This window comes from Tachysurus vachellii, chromosome 6 (assembly GCF_030014155.1).
Source record: "Tachysurus vachellii isolate PV-2020 chromosome 6, HZAU_Pvac_v1, whole genome shotgun sequence".
In the NCBI taxonomy this organism is placed as follows: Eukaryota; Metazoa; Chordata; class Actinopteri; order Siluriformes; family Bagridae; genus Tachysurus; species Tachysurus vachellii.
The window spans coordinates 28,770,948-28,789,710 of NC_083465.1; the positions used below are offsets into that span (position 1 = coordinate 28,770,948).

The 18,763-nt window shown below is 38.0% G+C and overlaps 1 protein-coding gene across 3 annotated transcripts in view; it reads right to left on the reverse strand.

The window, feature by feature from the left end:
• Positions 1–18,763, reverse strand: part of gpm6ab (glycoprotein M6Ab) — a 56,588-nt gene that overhangs the window by 19,773 nt on the left and 18,052 nt on the right. The gene's annotated exons all lie outside the window — the stretch shown is intronic.

Sequence of the window (18,763 nt, forward strand, 5' to 3'; positions counted from 1 at the left end):
GAATCCAGAAATACAGCAAACTGACGGATGAGTAATATGTTTATATATAAAATATAAAATGCATGAAATGTTTATTTCCATTTCACTACATCTTTGTTTCAAAAAGTAATACTAGTCTTTAATCTTTTTTATCTATAAATGAATAATTCAAGCTTATCCAAATGCTTTGCCAAAATGCTTTGTATAATATATAGATTTTTTTTTTTTTTTATCATTGTCGACTTTGTGAAAAAATATGGCCATTATTCATATTCTTATTCTATTCATATATTTGGGCCAGTTTACAGATGTCTATCCAAATATTGTACAAGTTTTGTTTTATTATTTTTATTTTCATTTTTGTTTTTTTTGGGGAATATGGGAGTAATATTTGGGGGCAAAACCCAGATTTGGGTTCATCTTCTGGTCACTAGGTATGTTCTGGTACTAGGTTCTGCTATGTTGCCTTGGTATGTGACCCTTGTTTCCTTCACATGCCCCCTGTATGTGTTCTCACACCTCAGCGCTCCTCCCCGGGGTGTCTCAGAGTGCTGAGTAATCAGTTTATCCCCTGTACCACTGTTAAAGCACCAGTTCACCAGTTCATGCCTCCTCTCCCTCTGACCTGCCCCTGACCTTCCAACACCAGCCATCTTCACTTATGTAGCCGGCGTGCTAAAGAGCTGCAAGGAACACCAGAGTCCACCAGTTTCCTCAGGGATTATACAGCTCAATATCCCCCTCTTACAAAGGTTCATGAACTCTTCAGCTTGTCTACAGTCACTTTTGTTGAGCTCAGTGGAAAATAAAACGTCACAGATCCTGTAGCTGAACCCAAACATTTAAGAAATTTAACAAAATTTATTCTCATTACTACTATTACTACTACTAATAATAATTATAACAATAAACATTATTTATAGTGCACTTTTCTATGGCATAGTAGCTTAAAATGCTGTACGATCAAATGGTAATATATAAAAATAATAATATATAAAAATGACAAAATAAAAATATATAAAATTAATAACATAAAAATAAATTTCATAAAATAAAAATACAAATTAATAATACAGAAAAGTAAATGAAATAAAAGAAAAATAATAATTAAACTTTATCAATTAAATAAATGAAAAATACAAAATAAAAAAATATCAGTACCAAAACATAGGAATTACGTTTTGTCCTTTTTTGTTTATTTTTTCTTATTTCATCCATCTTTACCTCTTTACCATAATTAATTTTTATAATCTGCTCACACGCCTTCCATGAATTTGAAATAAACTAATTTGCAGCTCAGAAACGAATCGACACCGTGCAGGATATTAGAATCCACACATTAACACCACTGTGGTGTAATGAGATTAATATATGGGTCTTATATAATGTTGATGATTTAATGGATTATTTTATTCTCTTGAAGGCTCTGCTCTGGACTGTTCATAATTCATCTGTCAGGCGTTTATTACGACACGGTCGTGCGCTAACGAGTGAGTAGGTGGACTTGTGAGAAACTGATGTTACCGACTGCCACTTCCTGTTTGTCCGGTCACTCCTTTACTTCTTTAATTAAAGTTTAACGTGTTCGGATCGGTGTGACTGATGCTGATGAACGGAAAGCGACGGAGTGACGGATTTACAATTAGATGAACTTAGCACAATCACCTGAGCGGCACAGGATTTACACCACACTGGAGGAAAGGTGGATTTATTTAATTATTTAACAGAAATAATTTGGGATCGTAACAAATAATCAGCACACATTTGTGTAATCTGACTTACTGACAGCTCTTAACCGGAAGATTACAGAGATAGAGACAGATGAAGACACTTGAGGATGTAAATGAGGATATTTACTTCTCTCGTGCCCTTCTATTAACAGGATTTAGCTCTCCTGTTTTTTTTTTCTTCCTCCTATTGGTGGATTTTAGATGAGCTTCATAGCATTCATTCATTCATTCATTCATTCATCCATCTTCTACCGCTTATCCGAACTACTTCGGGTCACGGGGAGCCTGTGCCTATCTCAGGCGTCATTGGGCATCAAGGCAGGATACACCCTGGACGGAGTGACAACCCATCGCAGGGCACACACACACACACTCTCATTCACTCACGCAATACGGACAATTTTCCAGAGATGCCAATCAACCTACCATGCATGTCTTTGGACCGGGGGAGGAAACCAGAGTTCCCGGAGGAAACCCCCGAGGCACGGGGAGAACATGCAAACTCCACACACACAAGGCGGCGGCGGGAATCGAACCCCCGACCCTGGAGGTGTGAGGCGAACGTGCTAGCGTGCATAAGCCACCGTGCCCCCTGGCTTCATAGCAGCATTGATGATTTTAAACAAAATTTTCTCACACAAGGAGAACTTGGATTTCAGCCATCATCGATCACAGAGGACTTAAATCTAATCCCAGAGATCTTTATGTTACACAGACTAAAAGCATTATTAGTGAGCTGCAGTAACTGTTTTGATGTATGGAGGAGGTTTATTTTAACATATATCCTAAAATACTTCATTTCAACTTCAACTTTTTTATGTATATAATGTACATCTTACTACTTTTATGAGGATGAGGATGATGATGATGATGATTGTTATTGTTACCACTCTGTTAGTATGTATTACTATTATTTTACTATATATAAAGTGATATTACTAAATACTACATTTTTTTTTCTCCTTTTAGTTCACCCACATTTGTAATTTACCGAATGGGAGCTACGTTGCTAATGCTAATTTAAGGCAAACTTTCTTTGAGGTTCCTTTCTACTTATTCCGAATAAAGACTGAATCATTCAAAAAGACTATAAGACAAAGCAAAATTTCATCTATGACGACATCTTTATGCAGATTAAAGATAATAGTTGTTGGGATTTGGGAATAAAACTTCCTGCCTGGTTGGATTAATGGCTGGTTTGACAGATTTTTTTTCTGTGTTCTGTGTTCTGTGTGTTTAAGCAGCATGAGAACCATAATGATTGTGATGAGGAAAATGTTTAGAAATGAAAATGAAATAAAGTAAAGCTTGTGTGTAGTTGTGTACGTATCGTTCTTAAATAATGTGCTTTAGTCGTTAGTCTGGCTTTGATTGTGCAGCCGTACACACGCTGCTGTCGAGGGTCGTACAAGCACATAATTACCAATAAAAAAAATAATTTCCATCTCCATTTCCATATCAAAGCCATGTAATAAAAAAAAAAAAAAAGAGTGTTTTTTCCCCCCTTTTGTGTCTGAAACAAAGCGTCCAGTGAGCATGTGCTGCCTGATTTCCGCACCATGGATTTGGACTTCTTGTTATTTTTATCCGTTTGCAAGGCTGTACGACTGTATAGAGCTCCACAGTGGGGCAGGAGGCAGGTGGGAGTAGATAAAGCTTTCCCATAATGCCCCAGTGAGTGACGGGTGAGGCCCATGGAAGAGGCAGGTGCTTATTAAAACGCTGTGAGTTAGCGAGTGGGCTTTGTGTTAAAAAGCTTTGTGCGTTTCTCAGTCAGACACAAAGGCGGGGCGCGTTTACTTTTGCACAACATTGCTGCAAAAGCAATAGACACTGAGCATTGTACAAGATCTGATGTAAACACTGACTTATGTCAAATATAACACATAGAGAATGTTTTATCTAACTTCAGTTTTATTTGTGACATATTAGATTGTAAATATAACCTAGCTAGCTAACACCGGACAGCGAAGTCACGCGAAGTCACGTTGTAACTGTAAACGTTTTTTACTGCTAATTCATTATAATACATTTAATAACAACAGACACTGATTTGTTAATAAATTCCTAATCCTTCAGTCAGATTATAACCAAGTAGCATCGGGGCGACACGTTGGTCACGGTGCGGTGGATGATTCGTTTATTCATTCATTATTAAAGTCTGGCTCTAAAAGGGGGTCTGCAGCTTTTATCAATTATTCAGACTCTCCCTCTCTGCTGCCCCTCCATCCCCTACACCCTGTCTCCGCTTTCTTTCTTTCTTTTTCTTTCTTTCTTTCTGTCTTTCTTTCTTTCTATTATACTTTCTTTCTATTATTCTTTCTTTCTTTCTTTCTTTCTTTCTTTCTTTCTTTCTTTCTTTTTTATTATTCTTTCTTTCTTTCTTTCTTTCTTTCTTTCTTTCTTTCTATTATTCTTTCTTTCTTTATTTATTTTTATTATTCTTTCTTTCTTTCTTTCTTTCTTTCTTTCTTTCTTTCTTTCTTTCTTTCTTTCTATTATACTTACTTTCTATTATTCTTTGTTTTTTTGTTTCTTTCTTTTTTATTATTCTTTCTTTCTTTCTTTCTTTCTTTCTTTCTTTCTTTCTTTCTTTCTTTCTTTCTTTCTTTCTTTCTTTCTTTCTATTTCCATCAATTATGGCTGAAAAACTTTTCAGCCAGTTAAAATTACACTCAGTATTGCAAAAAATCAACATCAGTTAGTTCCTGGTTTCCCTTTAAAGTGAACAGGACAAACAAGAAAAAAAAGTTAGAGAAAAAGCGCAGACTCCTCCAGAGCCTAGCTAGCTAACACCACACGGACACATTTAACCAGCTAAACAACTTTACAACACCAAGTGTTCAGTAGATATTAAGAGATTTGTACACTTTTAATTTCTCTAGTATTAATTTGCAGATTTTCTCTGACATGTCCGGTCGTTTCTGGCTAGACTGTCGAACATAGATTTGATTATGTTTAAAAGATTAAAACTTATTTAAGTCATTTTTTAATTTAGGTTTTTTCCCCTAAAATCCTAAATTTCAACATGACTTTATTCTGTATTTAATTAATTAAATGTGCTTAAGTTCAAAAGTAACTTCTGAATATCGAAAGAGTTTAAATGTGAGCCCTGAACACACACACACACACACACACACCGACACACAAAGACCCTTTGTTCGTTGAACTGTTGTTAATACTTCACCACCAATAAAGAATTCACACGTTTTTTCCATTTAAAAAAACGTAAATGTAAATCTGTAAATATAACTGATTATAATTCACACTAAAAGACTGACATTGTTCCTCTGAGCCACATAAAAACTCCATTCAGCTCGTATCATTTATCCATGTGCATGTATTAACAGCATGAGAGCTACTTCAGGGCTTGATTTCCCACTTCACTTCACCGTCACCTAACATCAAAATAAATCACCGAATGAAAAGAAGAAATAAATAAATGATTAAACACATCAATTATTTACTGACGCTTTCTAAAATCACCAAGCAAACAGTGAGTAGAATTAGGAGTGATGCATTTCTATAAATCAGGGGCTCAGCTGGAATTAAGAAGCTTCGACCCTTAGTTCGACTGATACTGTAAACAACACGGAACAAAGCAACACCCGTCTCTCTCTCTATCTCTCTCTCTCTCTCTCTCGCTCTCTCTCTCTCCCCTCCCTTCATCCATCTGTCCTTCTATCCCTCTCCCCCTATCCCACTCTCCATCTGTCACACACATACACACACACACACACACGCACTCTCAGAAGCACAGCAAGGTCAGGGTTCATAATTATCTAATGGTTAGCTCTCAGGAGGAGAAGAAAAGACGAGTCGGGGACGAGAGTGGGGCCGTTAGAGCAGGTCACATGACCAGACAGAAGACAAAGATGAATAAACACCAAATAGAAATTAAAATAGAACAATAGGAATGTTCTACAAAACTACTTTACTGTTACTGTAGAAGCAATGCGATTGGAGCATCAAGATTCTTTAACCAATCAGATTCAAGAATTTTAGACTTTCATTATTTTTATTCAGAATTGTTATATTCCTGTAACGCCGCTTTGTGAAAACTTTACAAATCAAATTTAATTGAATATCTCAAATTAGTCAGTTATCTAGCTTGATGTTGAATAAGGAATTTTGTTCAAATAGACAATTTTTTTTCCTACAGTGTAAAAATGTACAACAGGCTTAGAATGCTTGTTGACCCACAGAAATGACTGAAAAAAGAAAAATGAACTTCACCCATCTCGGACACTCGGGGATCAAGAAGATCTCCAAGATTCTAAAGAGTAATTATGAATTTGTGCTCATTTCATCAGCTAGATTTAACATTTCTGAGAGTTTGGGTGTGGCGTCTCTTCATGTATAAAATTAAGACATTACTAAATCGGCTGAATTCTGCGATTTTTATATCCACGCTGCTCCAGTTAAGTGTTTATTTACTTCAGCTAAAGATTTCCTGAGCGTCTCACTTCTCACCTCTCAACAGAACACGTGTACTCGGTTGCTAACGTTGCCATGACAACCCAGCGATGCAAAACTGTGCTTGGGTGAAGTGAGCCACCTACATCATGTCATCCTACACACAAGACCAAAACAGACTCCGTGTACAGAGAGAGGTGCACACGCTAGACGATTATATCACACACCCAGACATGAGTTTCTACAACTTTCAATCATTCAAAGAAGACTTTACAAAACAATAAGGATCCTTAACAATGCATGAAACTCTTGGAGAACCTGGTTCCAAGTAGTCTGGCAGGTTCTAGGTATTAAAAAATATAATATTGACTGATGATTGAGCATTTATAGTTGTATACAATAAACAAGTTTCTTCAAGGGTTCCTTAAGGAATCCACTCAGTAGCTCTCAGGGTTCTATGTAGAACCTTTAAGAGTTACATTTACATTTACAGTTTTGCATACTTTTTTTTTACTTTTTTTGCTCTTTGCACACACTGTCTAACATTTTGCACATACCGTACAATATTTCAGTTGCTGATTTTGCACAATCTTATACACTCTCTCAGGGACCTGCTGCTAAGAAACTGTGTTCATTCTAATATTACTGCATGCAATATTGTCTGAACTTACAGTATTTACACATAGTATTTACACTGGTCGGTCGCGCTGTTTTTTGTTTACTGTCTTTTGTGTATTGTCTTTTTTGTATTTTGTGTATTGTCTTGCAACCTTTTGTCTGCACTGTCTTTTGTCCTGCACTTTTGTCTTGTCTTGTTTGTCTTGTCCTGCACTGTCTTGTTTGTATTGTCCTGCACTGTCTGGTCTGTCTTGTTTGTCTTGTCCTGCACTGTCTTGTCTGTCTTGTCCTGCTCTGTCTTGTTTGTATTGTCCTGCACTGTCTTGTTTGTCTTGTTTGTCTTGTCCTGCACTGTCTTGTTTGTATTGTCCTGCAATGTCTTGTCTGTCTTGTCCTGCACTGTCTTGTCTGTCTTGCACAGGTTGCACAGTTGCACTTTATGTGGCTAGGACTAACTTACTAAGTCTTAGCACTGTCTTTGTTTTATGTAACACGCTGGTCCTGGAGAAACGTTGTCTCATTTCACTGTGTACTGTAACAGCTATATATGGTTGAAATGACAATAAAAGCTTCTTGACTTGACTACAGCATTTAGCAGATGCCTTTATCCAGAGCAACTTACATTTTATCTCATTTTTATACAACTGAGCAATTGAGGGTTAAGGGCCTTGCTCAGTGGCCCAACAGTGGAATCGAACTCACAACCTTCCGATTGGTAGTCCTTAACTACCCTTAACACCTTAACCACTAGGCTACCACATCCCATAAGAGTTCCCCATGGGGACTATCAAAGAAGGCTTTATAGAGGTTCTATTCACCTCATTGTTTGTTTTTAGAATGCGGAATTATGTCCCATAATGTTTCCATAATAATCCCACTTTTTGACCATTTTCGTTTTCCACATTTTTATTCAGCAGTAATCTACAGTACTTAACCTTGTTCAGTGAGAGCTGTACTCATGTTTGACACGTGAATGGACATTTTCCTAAAATTGCAGGTTTCACTGAATATCACAGAATTTGCATGATTTTGCGTTTTTGCATTTCAGGGATTTCTCTCAAAGACCGTTTTAAACTGCTCCTCATTTATATCACGTCAGTGTGAAATATAGGAAAGGGGCGGGGCTTCTGTATGGGTCAGTTAACATCAGAATGCTGATATTTTTTAGGAAGATTCTAAACAATTTACTGTTACATATAAAAAAAACAAGCATTGATGCTTCAAGCACTGGGTGAATAGTCTTCATTTGGACATTTAGGACATTTTATTGTATATTTTATCTTCTGACTTTTCAGGACCTGCTGTGTTAAAACTCTCGGATTTAACACGAGTGTTCAGGGTGTGGACAATAAAGTCTCATGCTTTGCCTTGGGCTTCATTTCAGCTCATCACAATATAATGTGCCACGATATTCTGTGCTGGAACCCGAGTGAAACCGTGTACGACTTTATTTTCTTTTTTTAAACAATGGAGCAAATCCCTTACCAATTAACAACCCCTCAGCCTTCACGAGGACAAGGACGAACACGTCGTGAAATGAGATGGAAAAAATAGACAAAGCCGTGAGAGTGGAAGTTCATGAAGATCTGCTGATCCCTTAGGATCAACTTAACACATCTAAAAATAAAAAAAATAAAAACAACAGAGACGAACCCAAGCTGACACGTTATCCTGTATCCGCTGTTAAAGTACTACCTAAATAAAGTAAACCAAAAACTTTAACAGTTCCTGCTCTATATATAAACATAAGAGTTTAACAGCGCTGTAGAACCTGCATTATTTTTACTGCGTTATTATTTTACATTCAAAAGATCTCATGAGAAAATACAAATGTGCAGTGAGTGTGTTTGTGCTGATCTCCCAAAGGAGCTACAATGACTGAATAAGTCCTTGGTCACATTGTCTGTATGTGTGTGTGTGTGTGTGTGTGTGTGTGTGTAGGAAACAGCATGCACATCTCATCCCTCCTTCCTTCACCACCATACAAAAGCATAACAAAGCCTGGGACCCCAATACCACACACACACACACACACACACACACACACACACACACACCGCACATGTGTACACACACACAGTGTTAACAGTAAGAAATGCATTAATAAGCCAAAGTCTTAGACAAGATGTTATCTTAAACTCATTCAAATGTCACACGTCTATAAGATTGATGGAGTTCTAAAAGATAAACCGTGAGTCAGGATGCATTCAGAGAGGGCATTATGGCATCCTTCCGATCGTGTGGTCTGATATTTAGCTCTGCAAAGTAAAATGAAATAAAATAAATTAGAAAATCTCCAGAAAATAAAAATACTCATCGGCCACATTATTATGGACACCGGTACACTTTCTCATCACTCTGACATGCTTTTCTGCTGGAGTCGTTCTCTTCAGACCCTGTGAGGATGTTTTTTTCTGTTTGTTTGTTTTTTGCAGCGTTCACATAGTGTGTTAAAAACCGTTCAGGATGTACAGGAATCAGGAGCTATGAGCTGTGATCAAAGTAGCTGATCCCTGATCAGTTTAAATCATTAATCTTCTTACACGTGGCTTTGTATTTTTTAGCACGTACAGTAGTGACGCACCGAGTCTCGGTATCTAGTCGTTCTGTTATAAGATCTTCAATACTATTAGTTATCATTTGAAGTTAGTACATGGATGACGTTCGTGCGATGTTTAGTATAGATGCTAATTAAAGCGCTTTAATAAAAATAAAAATTAACATTGATGCCAAAATGCTGTAAATCTAAATGAATCAGGATGACAGACAGCCCAGACAGGCACGGGTCCACTGATAAACACACACACACAGACACACTCAGACATACACACACACACACACACACACACACACACACACACACACACACACACACCTGTCCTTCATCTCCCTGATGCACTCTAGTGATAATTGAAGAGTCATTTTCGCTCCCTGTCAGCGTCTCTGAATTGTCAGGTGCGGCATCGCTGTCAAGTCCGTAAGAATATATTATAAAGATCAGAAAGATCTTTATATCACAGCCCTGTAGAATTCTTGCGTCTGATTGGTTAAGAAGGTTTTCATTAGTTTGCTTTAAACCCTTTTTATCAGGACACTGATACAGTCCGCTATCAATTTTAGTGTTGAAGAGAAATCTGAGCTGCTTTTTAGATGAACAAACACTCGGAGCGTCTCAGAGAACAGAAATGGGTTTGATATCAACATTTACTCTGAACATACAAACATCTGTGTGGAGAAAAAAATAAGCGTTTTTGTTTTTCTGGATCTTGTTTTCTGGATCTTTTCGATAGATAGATAGATGGATAGATAGATAGATAGATAGATAGATAGATAGATAGATAGATAGATAGATAGATAGATAGATAGATAGATACTGTAGATGAACAAACAAAGAAACAAATAAATAACATAAAATCTAGTAAATAATGAGTACAAACAAACATCTGTGTGGAGAAAAAAAGAAGCGTTTTTGTTTTTCTGGATCTTTTCTATAAATCTATCAGCTCTAGTATTGTAGAGAAAAACAGAAATAGTGATGAAACTCTACAAATTCTTAAAGTCCTGAGTGTCTACTTTCATATGAGCTTCATATTAACACCAGTGTGGAGTGAGACACGAGGAAGACGTTCAGTCACCAACATGGACGCTGTAATAACTGGAGGAAACAACATTTTTGGTCTATGGGAGAAAAGAGTTAACAGTGCAGCAGCAAATTAATGGAATAAACTGAATAAACTCTAACTGAAAGGATAAGAATTGTACAAGTGGCACAACACAAGCACCGTAAGAGTTTATATTCCTGTGTATGTGCATGCTATATGTCAGAAAGCCCAATGCTGATGTTGCCATGGTGACAGGCTAGATTGGATTGCATTGGCCTGCGTAAAACCCAAGCAGATTCATAGCTTGATGGACACAAGCGTGCAACCACAACAAGAAGGTCAAAACAATATGGAAGAACGGTTTATTATCAGTATTTCTTTCCATGTGAGATAAGATGAGCTTTTTCTGTGCTGAGCCAAGCTTCTGAGCCTCGACACGGGGGCCGGTGTTTATCTCATCAACAACAAGAGAGCAGCTGTAACACAAGACGTGTAGGAGTCGGTCAAAATCCAGAGAGAAAGTGTTTCGAGATAATAAGTAATTGTGTGTTTGTCCATATTTCTAATCTGATTTAACCTGAGGAATGTGCTGGAATTACACTACAGGAATAAAACAGTACCACAGTGTGTGTGCTGTTCTAGGGAATGGAATCAATGGACTAGTGCGATGAAGTGTTTCATTCCGAGAAGTCGACGTCCACAAACATCCACTGATGAAGGTGATGTTGTCTTGTATGTATGTATGTATGTATGTATGTATGTATGTATGGAGACTTTTAGGGCAGAGTGTTATAGTTATATCAAATGTGGTTGAACATCTATGAAAGTGTTCATGTTAGTTCCTGTTGTCATTAATCAACACAACACAGCTTGTAATGTCACTGAGAAACCACAAAGAACCACAAACTACTCTGTCCTGAAGATGCTGGAAAAGTTCAGCTTCACCTCTGAGAGTTAAAATGCGCTGACACTGGAGACTCCTTCCATCAAACATTACCATGCCCTGTTACTATAGAAACGATAACCCTTTAAATTAGGAAAAAATGCATTAATATAAAGCTGTGATTCTCTGTCTAAAACTCCAGTCCAGTTTAATTCTTATTTACTCTCATTGGATTTATATAACACACACACACACACACACACACACACACACACAGTGTTTAGTGTTGAGAGTGTATGTGTTATTGCCTGCACTTCATGGCTCTTTTTAAGGAGGCGTTGACTGGCAGCAAGTGTGTGTGTGTGTGTGTATGTGTGTGTGTGTGTGTGTGGACAAGGAGCTTCAGCTGCTGTCGACACTAATAATACACTTTCAAAAACAATACACACATCCAATTAGAGTCAAAGACAAGACACAAACACACACACACACACACACACACACACACACACACACACACACTTGGACAAGCTGCAGCCTGACAGGCTTTTCAAACAACTGACACACTGGAGCTGCTAATGTGACATAATAAATGATAAAGAAGAGAGTTGCATTTAGTTCTGGTGATTCTGTGCATGTAAGTGAGATTTGCTCACATATTTATTTATTTATTTATTTATGTATGTATTTGTTTATTTGTTTATTTATAGTTACATTTAATGTTGTGGAAAGAAACCAGTCTAAAAACTTTACTGAAAGAGTTACCATTACAATATTTTTCACAAAATATGTCTTATTATTATTATTATTATTATTGTTATTGTTATTGTTATTATTATTATTATTATTATTATTATTATTATTATTATTATTATTATTGTTGTTGTTGTTATTATTATTATTTGTTTGTTTGTTTGTTTGTTTATCATTTATTATCTACAAAGCCATTTTCTTTTTCTAGTCATTGTTAAGGGTTTTAGGTTCAGAGGTTAAGCACTTCCCTTGGGAAAACAGCACCAACATTAAACCCACGTGTCTCTGATGTTCAACTTGGCCATCAGTCCTCAGATAACAAAGAAACCATCACACACCAGTCAAAGGACAATTAGACGCCGTTTCACCAGGAACTAATACTCAGGAAGCCACAGGGGTACGAATGTTCAAGGAGAAATTCAGCTAATCAGGGAATTACTAGGTAATCAGTTGTGTCATAAGTGATAGCTCAGTGTTTAAGGTATTGGACTGCTGATGGGAAGCTTGTAAGAAATACAAGGACCACCAGGGTACCAAAAATGGGCCCCTAAGCAAGGCCCTTAACCATCAATTGTGTAAATGGAATGATGTTAAAAAACAAAAAAAAAAAAATCGCATTTCTCACTTAAAGCACAGACTATTGAGTGGAGTTTATTTCAATAATAATCCACTCACTCGGATTTATTTTATAGACTGATGTACAAACACGTCTGTCCTACATGAATATCTTCAGTCTGTAAAATCCGTCAGATGTGTTAATGATTTGGTTGTGATAAACCTCTGTGATGTATCCCGTGTGATCCATATAAAATGCGAAGGTTGTTAAAAAAATCGATGAGAAGATGAAGAAGAGGACGGTGCCAGACACCGTGAGTAAATGAGAGACAATTTTCGCTACAACAGTGCTTAAGAAACTAACACTAACAACATTAGGGCTCAGCGTCAACACGGTTTTATTCTACTGATTAAAAGTGAACATTTATTCACATGTGCTGTGAAGCTTTTAATAACTTTCTGGATCATAAAGATACTGCTTTAGTTCTGATAATTATCTGATACTAATAAAGAAAGAAATAATCCAGGTAATGCTTAGACAATCAACATAAACTGCTGGGTTGAAAAGGGCGGAGCTTACGTTAAAAATAATCATCCAATCAGAAGCTTGATCATATGACAGAAGCACTAAGCTTTTATTATAATTTCTATGCATCAATACTTGTTTGTATTACTCAGTGCAATATACAGTATATTAGCAATATAACCTACGCTATGCAGGTAGCTACAGTAAATACAGCTCTTAGCTAAGTTTACCCACTAGCTAACTAGCTTAGCTGCTATTAAATACAATTACTCCAAAATGTGGTAGCGGATTTTAAGGAAAACAGTTTATCATTTGTGGAAAACTAACCAGTATTCAGCAAGCTAACCAGTTAACTTTCAAATGAACTCAAGAATCATAAGAACAATGACATCATCTAGACTGAAGATGAAATAAAATGGACCGATCCGGACCGATCCATGCCGAGCACTCGAGTATCGATAGATTCCGTTCACTCCAGGGATTGAGCAAAATCACACTTGTTCAATATCCCCAGGCTTTAATCATAGTATTGATTAAATTGCAAACATTCTTAAAAACAACTCTTATTTCGTGCTGGCGAAGCTGTGACTCTGAAAAGAAGTGGAAAACAAATCAATAAAAGACAGAGAACACAATTCTCCCAGCTTTCAAATTCTCCTTCCTATCAATAAAATATTGTGTGTTTTCAGAGGCATGGCCCAGGACATTTAGGGCCCAGGACAAAAGATTCTTATAATTCCACTAAACAGTTCTGTTGGTTTGATTTAAACCTGAATTATTTTTTTCCTGATGAGGTTCATTCATTCATTCATTCATTCATCTTCTACCGCTTATCCGTACTACCTTGGGTCACGGGGAGCCTGTGCCTATCTCAGGCGTCATTGGGCATCAAGGCAGGATACACCCTGGACGGAGTGCCAACCCATCGCAGGGCACACACACTCATTCACTCACGCAATCACACACTACGGACAATTTTCCAGAGATGTCCTGATGAGGTTATTTAAGAGATCTTGTGTTGGACTTGGTTTGTATGGGTTTCTGATGTTATGGGTATTATTCTTGTCTTGGTCTTGTCTAAGGCATGGAAGTAGGTCTTCTCTTAGCCTTGGTTGCTATGGGTTTTCGTCTAGGACTCACATGGTGTGGTACTAACCTTTCTAAATATTGTCTTGGTTTTAGATGGTATGGGTGTTAGTTATGTCTTCATCAGATGCCAAAGGCATGAATCTTGTTTTCGGACTGACATGGTGTGGGCAATGGTCTTGATTAATCTTGTTTTTATGTGGGTTTGTTCTTCATGAGGTTTTTGGTGGTGTGGCTCATAAAGCTTCGGATGACTGGGTGATTTTGGATTATAGGAGTTTTAGCCTTGTGTTTATTTCATATGCTATAGACATGGAACTTGCTATAAGATGCTAATGGGTCTTTTATTTGTTTAGTTTAACATGATGTTAAAATAGTCTTGTCTTTCTTGGTATAAGTTTTTGTCCACTCATGGTTTTGGATGGTATAGGATTTAGACTTGTTTTGGTATTAAATTGTAAGTCTCTTGCTCTTCCCATGGTCTTGGTTAGTATGGGGCTTTGTCGTGTTGTGGGCTCAAATGCAATGGGTGTTGGTCTTGTCTTAGTCCAGTTTGTATAGATCTTAGTCTTATCCTGATTTATATGAGTCTTTGTCTTACCTCTGTTCAAGTTTTTAATCTTGTCTTGGTCATGGATTGTATAGGTTTTTGTCTTGCCTTGGTTTTGATTATTTTAAATTTTTGTGTTTGTCTAAGCCTCAATTGTTATGGCTCTTGGTCTTGGCTGGTATGGGTCTGGGTCTTAACCAGGTCTAGGCTGGCATGAGTCTTTATCTTGTCTTGGTCCAAGATAGCATAGATGTTCTTTAATCTTAGTTTAAACATGATATGGGTGTTGGTCTTATCTGGGTCTTAGATTGTCAAGGTCTAGAATTTGTCACATTTACATTACAGCACAGTGAGATTCTTTCTTCACATATTCCAACTTTGGAGGTTGGGGTCAGAGTGCAGGGTCAGCCATGATACAGCACCCCTGGAGCAGAAAGGGTTAAGGGTCTCGCTCCAGGGCCCAACAATGGCTTAAATCCCGGTCCTCCAATCAACAACCCAGAGCCTTAAGCACTTGAACCATCACTATCACTATTAGTCCTATCTTGAATGATTTGGGCCTTGGTCTAAAATGGCATGTGTTTTGATCCTGTGTTACTCAGTATGAATTTTGGTTTTGTATTGATTATAGTTGGCATGGCTTTTGGGTGTCTTGATCTAGGTACTATTATGGTCTGGGGTCCTAGTCTTGTGTTGGTCTCAGGAAGTATGGGTGTTTTGTCTTAGTCTCGTCTTGGTCTTAACCGCAATGGATTTTGGTCTTCTCTTGGCCGACAGCTGACTTTAGCTCTTTTCTGTACATTAGACAAAACTGTCAACAAATGGAAATTCAACAAAAGCTGCCAAACAACACACCATCACACGAGCTACAGTAGCTAATCAGAGCTGTAACCCTGTATTGTACATGCTCAATCTTTAATTCTTATCTCTGCACAGTGGTGGTGTTGTGAGAAAAGGCCCTTGGAGACACAAACCATTCTTCTTAGCTGTTCTGTCAGACCAAACAGTGATAAAACATCCTTAATAGAATGAAAGGCCAAATCACTCAGGGCTGAAAAGAAAAACACAGCAATGCTTTACGACCTCTTCTGCAGGCACTCAGCCACATTTCAACCCTGATAACTACTCCGAATGGAGATCCCTCACATAACCATAATTTAGAACTCGATGTTATATTTTATCTTCAGAACACTATCTCGGGGGGGCACGGTGGCTTAGTGGTTAGCGGTTAGCACGTTCGCCTCACACCTCCAGGGTTGGGGGTTCGATTCCCGCCTCCTCCTTGTGTGTGTGGAGTTTGCATGTTCTCCCCGTGCCTCGGGGGTTTCCTCCGGGTACTCCGGTTTCCTCCCCCGGTCCAAAGACATGCATGGTAGGTTGATTGGCATCTCTGGAAAATTGTCCGTAGTGTGTGAGTGTGTGAGTGAATGAGAGTGTGTGTGCGCCCTGCGATGGGTTGGCACTCCGTCCAGGGTGTATCCTGCCTTGATGCCCGATGACGCCTGAGATAGGCACAGGCTCCCCGTGACCCGAGGTAGTTCGGATAAGCGGTAAAAAATGAGCGAGTGAGTGAGTGAACATTATCTCATTACCACTAATTTGTCACTTGGATCATTAAAAGTTCAAAGTTCACGAAAAAAATATAAAATAAAATAAAACTTATTTCAAAAGAATAATTTCCACATTCTGACCCAAAATGGTTGTTTTGACAGTCTGGTCTGTCTTTAAATCTTTTTTTATTTTTATTTTTTTGTGGTCATGGACATATTATCTTAGCATAAAACCTCACATATACAAACTCAGCAGCTCTAGAGATCGATCAGGCCACTCTGAGTCCATCAACATCTCTGTGGGTGGAAGGCAAGCCACTGATGGCCATCTGAGAGGAAAGGAGATCCTAACAAGTATTTAATTTCAGACTCATTCTGAGTGTATAATCAATAAAGCACTGAAGTTAAATAATCTGTAACATATGCTGAACCTGAGGCCACGAATTCAGTGAGCGAGCTGTTTATAGACCGGGTTTTAAAATAATAAAATAGTTGAGAAAGCGATTCGACTCGATTCAAAAGTGATTCGAATTGAATCAAATCCAGGAAGTGAATCAACATGCAGTTTAAATGAGTTATTAATATAATTATCAGCTTTCTTAAGAACAGCTCCACGGTCTTCATGATTTTTTGTTTCTCTATTCTGAGCACTTTTTCAGTCCTTGTGTTTATATGTTGTAGAACTGCGGTATTATACACACACACACACACACACACACACATTGAGGTTTTGTGTAGTGAGTATGAAGAAGCCACTCCTTTAAAATGACGGCTGATCCACTTAGTGCACGAACTTTAATCTGAAACCTTCCACCATCTGCCGAGGGTGAATGATTTATCTACATCCCTGTCTGTGTGTGCGTGTGTGTGTGTGTGTGTGTGTGCATGCGTGTGTGTGTGTGTGTGTGTGCGTGTGTGTGTGTGTGTGTGTGTGTATGGACTGATGAGGGATTTTCAGAGGCTTCCCATAAATCAGACCTTTCATTTTAGCTGCCTAGATTTAGCATCAACCTCCTCAATTTTTCTCTTGCCCTCTTTGTTTTCTCCCTTTCTCTCTCTCATGCATCATTTCCCTCTCTTTATCCCTTCTTTATTATTTTTACCTTTTTTACTTTCTCTCCTCATTATCCCCTCCTCATTTTCTGTCTTTCTCACAGTTTGTCATTTTGTTTTTCCCTCCTTGTTGACTCTCTTTCTCTCAGTTACTTGTTTCGTTTTTTTCTTTCTTTCTTTCTTTCTTTCTTTCTTTCTTTCTTTCTTTCTTTCTTTCTTTCTTTCTTTTGCACTTTCTTTCTTTTGCACTTTCCTTCGCACTTTCTTTCTTTCACACTGTCCTTCTTTTTTTTCTATTACTCTCCAGCTTTTATTCTGTGATCTCCCTTTTATATGTTTTCCTCTCTTTCTGCTTTTGCTCTCTATCACTTCTTCTCTCTTATACTCTGTTTCTTCTCCCCTTCCTCCTCTCGTCTCAGTTCTTTCTGTTCGGCCTCCTTCTCTCTCTATTTCTGTGCCTTGTTCTCTTTCCACTTGGTTTGTTCTCTCTCTCTCTCTCTCTCTCTCTCTCTCTCTCTCTCTCTCTCTATAGCATCAACCTACATTTCTATCACTGCCATCTCGCTGGCTCTATAGAGGTCTACACTCCTCCTTTCTCTCTGCATTTAGGTTCAGTCAGGCATGCACTCATCATGTATTACACACACACACACACACACACACACACACACACTTGCAAATGGAGCATACATCTCATTTTAATTTTTTTTCTTTCTTGTTACCTTTCCCATTATGTCTTCCTCTCCCTCTCATTAAATTAATCAAATTCTCTCTCTCTCTCTCTCTCTCTCTGAAAACTGGGTCATGTATTTAACAGAGGAAAGTTCTTTCCTTTAAACAACAGTGAGGGCATTTAGAAGCTTCATTTTCATTCTGATGTGACCCAATGATGCTGACACAATTCCCCAAACACACACACGCATGCATGCACACACACACACACACACACAACTGCCACGCCCTCCGCTTCCATGTTCACAGTCCATTATCATGTATCATCATGTCCATCATCTTCTCATTAATGCTGCAGAAACGTCTAACTGATGGAGTTAGATGCAAGATTAGATTTTTCATTTTACTGCCGCATTAACAGACCCAGAACACACACACACACACACACACACAGAAATAGCAGAAGTGCGAGATAAATCACAGAAACACTTTAGACTGGAGGAAAACAGAAAAAGAGAAAGAAAGTGAGGAGAGCAGAGGGGAGAAATATCAACAGCATCTTGATCAGAAGAAAAATAGAAGAATGGAAGTAGAGAAAGAAGGAAATGAAGACAGACAGACGGACAGAGAACTTGAAATCAGTGCGAAATCAAATACATAAATCAAACACAGGCAACTCTGTCGTCCATCTTCTTGTTCACGTTCACAGAAATATAGACCTGCAGTGTGTCTGCATACACACAGGCACACACACACACACCAAAAACAGCTACACACCATCTCAAAGCTC